Raw genomic sequence first — 6,000 nt, forward strand, 5'->3', positions numbered from 1 at the left:
CGATTCAACATTTTAAAGTTGAGCCATTTTTCAAGAGAGCTCAGGGGAGGTCTTCTTTCCGATCCCCCAGAGAGGTATTAGCCTGCCAAGAGGTAGGGTCCTGGCTGCTCCTGGCTGTTCCTGGTTGTTCCTGGCTCCTCTTGGCACCTCCTTCCTGCTCCTGGTTCTTCCTGACTGCCTTTGACTACTCCTGGCGGCTCCTGGTTCCTCCTGGCTTCTCCTGGCTCCTCCTGACTCCTCCTCGCTCCTCCTGCCAGCTTCTGACTCTTCCTGGTTCCTCCAAGCTGCCTCTGACTACTCCTGGCGGCTCCTGGTTCCTCCTGGCTTCTCCTGGCTCCTCCTGACTCCTCCTAGCTCCTCCTGCTTGCTTCTGACTCCTCCTGGCTTCCTCTAGCTCCTCCTATCGCTCTCAGCTGCCTCTGGCTCCCCTACCACCCCCCATCTCCCCCCTGTCCCTCCTCCCCCGCCATCCAGATCAAGTTCTCATTCCCCTTTTGGCTCACAGCGCACTCGTAAGCCATTACTAATGCAGATAATTAGTGTTTTAATGTGTGCCAGGCACACACACACAGTTTTGCCCGGAGTAAAAACTAAAAGGAAATTAATGAAAGTTATTGGAAGCCAAAGAGAGAGTGAGAGACAGAGAGAGAGCTGTGCAACTTTTTAATGGCTCCCCCCGAATCGAGGCAAAGCCGAGATTTTTCGGGGGGGGCAAACATTCAACATTCCAGCTGCCAGCTGCTGCTTTCAATAAACAAATTTGTGCGCAAATATTTTGTGCAGAGTCGTGCAACATTCACAAAGATTGCAATGGAGATGGGGCATGGCGGGGGGGCGGAAGGATATGTGTGCTGAAAACGGCATATATTACAGGGCAACACAGACACACAAAAGTCAACATGAAATTTAATTAAAAACTTGGCCAACAACTACAACATAATGCAGGGATCCCTGCCCCCCCTGCCCTTGGAGTCGCCCTCTTAAATTCCGCCTAGAAGTGGGCACCGATTTTTGGGAGTTCCTTAAATTCGTCCTGGAAGTGGTCTATTTTTTGTGTATTTCTTTCCAGGGAAATTTAAATAAATATAAAACCAGATAGCTGGCATCGTTCACGGAAAAGCCAATTACGAATTCAAATGAAATTCATGAAATTCCAGCCACTTTGTGCCGTGAACTTAAACCACGTCTTTGTAATATATATCACTAAGAGAGCCGGAGCCGGAGTCGGGCCGTAGTCGAGCCTTAGAGGGGCCTTAGAGGGGCATAAAAGGAAAACCGTAGGCGGTGGCATAGTTTTCCAGGGAGAGGCCACCCCTCTCTAGGCTTGATTTGAAATACAAATTGAGCAAATTGGCAGGAAAAACTGTGCAAAGTGAGTGCCGGCAACGGCAAGTGGCTCTAGAACCGCAGGGAAATTGAGGTAGTCTCCCCGGATCCCGGCTGAGAGGCTTACAGGGGGGGGTTTGGGGAATATGATTCCTTCTGTACAATAATTAAAATGTGGCAAACCTGGTCACGGGCTGCCTGCCTGCTATCGCGACCGCATTGAATTTCCAATCAGCCACCCCCCTCCCCTCCCCCCCTTGCTTTTGGGGGCAGCAACGGCTGCCTCGTTAGCCGCAGCTTGGATACATTTTATCTTTAGCAATTTGGCGAGCCCTTAAAGCCGCTGCCGAACGTCTAATCGCATTCAATTAACACACAACAAGAAAAGCCTCTCCCCCTGCCCCCCCTCTCCCCCTCTCCCCCTCTCTATCTCCCTCTAGACAAAGCGGAATACCCGAAAGCCGAAAGCAAAGTGCATGAAGGAAAAGCAAATCCAATAAACTTGTTATTGCTTCGTTTTCGTTTCGGCCTGGTCGAAAGGCGTTTATAAATTACTTAAAGCGCTTAAGGGGGGAGCGGGGGAGCGGGGGTGCGGGGGCAACAACTTGTGGCGTGACCACCAATTGAATATCAATCAACTTTTGTGCGTGTATGTGCCCCCAAATCCCACCAGAGAGGGAGGACAAAGGGGGGCAGAGACAAAAAGTCCTTGCCAAAGGATGCTGGATGCTTTGGTCTTTGGTTTTAGTGGGCCCCACCCCGATAATGGAATTAAAACGGGCTCCACGCCGCCGCCACCGCCGCCGCCTTTCCCCTTTGATACGCTGCTGCGGCTTGGGGCAAGAGTGCCTTGGAGTGGCAGTGGCACATTTGAGTATAAGGCCTACGTCTAACCGAATTAGGCAACACAAATCAATTGCATTAAATGGCAGCTAGCGCGTGTCTGGCTGTCAGTTTGGCTGCCACCGGCCCTTGCCACAAAACATTTTAGCATACAAAATTGCGATACATGCCCCAAACAATTGCCACGCAGCCGAAAAGTGCTACCCAAAACAGCTGCAAACGACTTATTTATGCCTCACACGACTGCCAACCGGAATGGGCCTGGGAATTGGGCTCATTGTGGGGCTTACCACACGGCACATCCTTGCCTCTTAGTCCTTTCCTTAATTTATAAATCTTCTTCAAGTTTTCCGTACGTTAAAGTTTTTCCCAGCAAAGAAAAACCCAAGAAAAAGGGTATACAAAAAGTACATAAATCTGATGTTTTTCCTAGGAAAAACTTGAGGATTTTCCCCCTGTCGAAAAGTACTGGAATTTTAATGGAAAAAGTATATATTTTCGAGCCCCAAATTGGTGTATTTTTTAACCCAAAAATTTGTGCATTTTGTTCCCCAAAATTTATGTATTTTTTCACCAAAAATTGTGTATTTTTTATCCCAAAATATAGATATTTCCTACCCCTAAACGTACATATTATCTTCCCCAATATTGGTGTATTTTTTAACCAAATAATATTTATATTCTCTAACCCAAAATATTTGTATTTCTTAACTTCAAAATATATACATTTTTTAACTGAAAAAAATATTTTTTTTTTCTACCCAAAATTTGTGTTTTGTTTTCACCAAATATATGGATTTTATTCACCAAAATTTATGTATTTTTTACACCAAAAATTTGTGTATTTTATTCCACAAAATTTGTGTATTTATTTCACCTAAAATATCTATATTTTCTATCCCCAAATGTACATATTTTATGTTTAAATAGATATATTTTGCCCTAAAATTGGTGTATTTTTTTCACCAAAAACATGTGTTTTTTCTTGATCAAAAATATCTATATTTTCTAAATCCAAATATATATATTTTCTACCCCGAAATATCTGCATTTTTTTCACCACAAATAGTGTTTTTTCATCAAAAATATATATCATTTGTCATCAAAAATGGTATACTTTTTAACCCAAAAATATATATATTTTCTACCCTCAAAAGTACATATTTTCTTCCCTAAAATTGGTGTATTTTTTCACCAAAAACATATGTTTTTTCTTGATCAAAAATATATATATTTTCTGCCTCCAAATATATATATTTTCTAAGCCGAAATATGTGTATTTGTTTCACCAAAATATATATAATTTTTGTCATCAAAAATGGTATACTTTTTACCCCCAAAATGGGTGTATTTTTCACCAAAAATAATTTTATTTTCTATCCCCAAAATTGGTGTATTTTTTCACAAGAAAATAAATAGTTTCTTTACCCCAAAACAAATGTATTTTGTAACTCCAAAATATATATATTTTTTAATCAAAAATGGTATACTTTTTAACCCAAAAATATATATATATTCTCTATCCCAAAATGGGTGTATTTTTTCATCAAAAATTGTATATTTTGTCACCAAAAATATATATATTTTCTACCCCAAAATTGGTGTATTTTTTTTCACCAAATATATGGATTTTATTCCCCAAAATTAATGTCGTTTTTCACCAAAAATTGTGAATTTTTTTTACACAAAAATATATTTTTTTTCTACCCTAAAAATTGTGTATTCTTAAACTCCAAAATATATATTTTTTCTACCCCAAAAATGTATATATTTTCTACCCCAAAAACATGTGCATTTTCTTGATCAAAATTCTGTTAAAAAATTTCCAAAAACTTCTTTGAAATTTGCTGAAAATCTGTGGGGGATCTTGGGGATTTTCCGCCACCAAAACTTTTGCTCCTTCGGCCAACGGCAACGCCTTCGTTTTCGCATTCGCCTTCGCATGTGTTTATTTCATTTCTCATTTTCAGCAAAATTCCGCCTGCACCGCCCCCTCCCCCCACCCCCCCAAAAGACGCCACATGCCACATTCTACTTCATTTCATGTTGGCATTTGCACAATTTTTTTTTTATATATATATTTTCCTTTTTTTCCAGTCCTGGCTGATGGAAATTTTGTAACCCCCCACCCAACCCGCGAACCGCAAAACAATGAAAATTGGTTTTGTTGCTTTGCTTAGGAGGAGCTGAAGGCCCTCGAAGGCTCTTCGGCTAAGACTCCTTCTGCGGATGCGACTGTGGCTGTGGCTGTGGCTGTGGCAGTGGCTGCGGCTGTGTGGTAGAAGCCCTTGGCGGTGGCTTTTTATTGCCTGCCTGAATGCCTGCCTTGTTATTGTTGCTGTATTTATTTGGCAGCTGCAAAAGAAGCCACCAGCCAGCCAGCCAGCCAGCAGCGTGTCTTTCTTGGCGGCTTTCCCTGCGGATGGGTGTTGAGTATTATCGCATAAAATCCAAAATGTAAACACTGGCAGGCACCTCCCGCCTTATTGCCGCACCGTGTCTTTCGGTGGCACGTACACGCTTAAATTCTAAGCGACAGTCAGACAGAATTAGGCGGCTGTCTGGCTCTTGGCCAATTTGAATATTTGCAAAACTGCTACCAAAATGTAAGAATATTACCTTATCCTTCGAGGTGGCCTGGCGGGGGGGGGGCGGGTCTCGGCGGATCCTTAAGGTTTCTAGCACTCCACACACAAATTCTTGGTAATATTTTGGTCACTGTATCATACAGTTATTTTGCACTTGTTTCATTCAGTTATACGAAGAGCACTAGCACGAACAGCACTGCGAAAATTTCTGCACTCTGGCTGCAAGAAAATCCCTATGCTCTGGCACACAGCTGTTCTGTTCTCACAGTCCTCACAGGCGGGGAGGAAGCGTGTCGCGCGCGAATCGTGTCACTGTTTCGAAGCAACTGAAACCGTTTTTACCGTTATTGGCAGCGCTCTGGACTCGTGGCTTCGTGGGCGGCTTCGGGTGTGCTCGTTGTTGGCTCGGGCTCTGGCCCGAAGAGCCCAAGCGCGAGAGAGCGAGAGCGCGTGCGAGTGGGTGGTTGCTCGTTCGGTCGGCTGCTCTCCCTGGTGCTGTTCGCCGCAGAACGAACTGTGCCACGGCGAATAATCAAGTCCATGCTTGTCGGTAGAGATATGAAACCATGAGGGGGGGGGGGGGGGGGGAATGTGGCTGCGATAGCAGCTCTACATTTATACATTATGGCCCACCAGAAGGCCCACCAGAAGGCCCATCAGAAGGCGCATTTCTTTTCTTTCTATAAACAAAGTCAGTATTATGTAAGTTCTCAGGCTGATCCTTCTGAGAGATCTCTCTGCACTTCGCCTCTCTCTCGGCAACTCTCTCTCTCTCTCTCTTGCTCTCTTCGCCGCGCTGGCTCTCTCTCAAGCCACTCCGAAACGCAGGGGTAACAGAACTGCCTGGAAATATGTTGCCAACATTTCGAATGTCGCCCGCAACATTTCGAAATGTATATACGCCTATGGTCGAGGTACATTTTGTTGGCTACCCCCCCCACCCCCCTCCGCGGTGCCATCGATGCGTAACCTGGCGCAAAGGCAGACTCGCGTGTAATTAAAACTAAACAACACGGGCCCCAAAAACAACCTCATGCGACTCGTCCATAAAAAGGCCAGTCAGCGGGTTTCGGCCAGGCAACAAAAGGCAACTGTCGGATTGGTGGATATTAGGACGATGACGAAACCGAATACGCTGGAGTCCATAAGTCAGGATTAAAAACGGCGCGCTGGTCAAAGGAGCCGGCGACAGGACCAAAACAGGACACAGAAATTAATTTGAATATTTTTCCAACCCCGTTTT

At 44.2% G+C, this 6,000-nt stretch overlaps 1 protein-coding gene across 2 annotated transcripts in view; it reads right to left on the bottom strand.

The window, feature by feature from the left end:
- The window catches only part of klg (klingon), a 51,218-nt gene extending 46,058 nt beyond the window's left edge, over window positions 1-5,160 (bottom strand). For both annotated transcript variants that reach the window (XM_033384447.1, XM_033384449.1), the window contains exon 1: window positions 4,789-5,160. The gene's annotated coding sequence lies outside the window, so the exon portion shown is untranslated. The remainder of the gene's footprint in view (window positions 1-4,788) is intronic.
- Window positions 5,161-6,000: the final 840 nt, after the last annotated feature.

The sequence above is a fragment of the Drosophila pseudoobscura genome, chromosome 2 (assembly GCF_009870125.1).
Source record: "Drosophila pseudoobscura strain MV-25-SWS-2005 chromosome 2, UCI_Dpse_MV25, whole genome shotgun sequence".
In the NCBI taxonomy this organism is placed as follows: Eukaryota; Metazoa; Arthropoda; class Insecta; order Diptera; family Drosophilidae; genus Drosophila; species Drosophila pseudoobscura.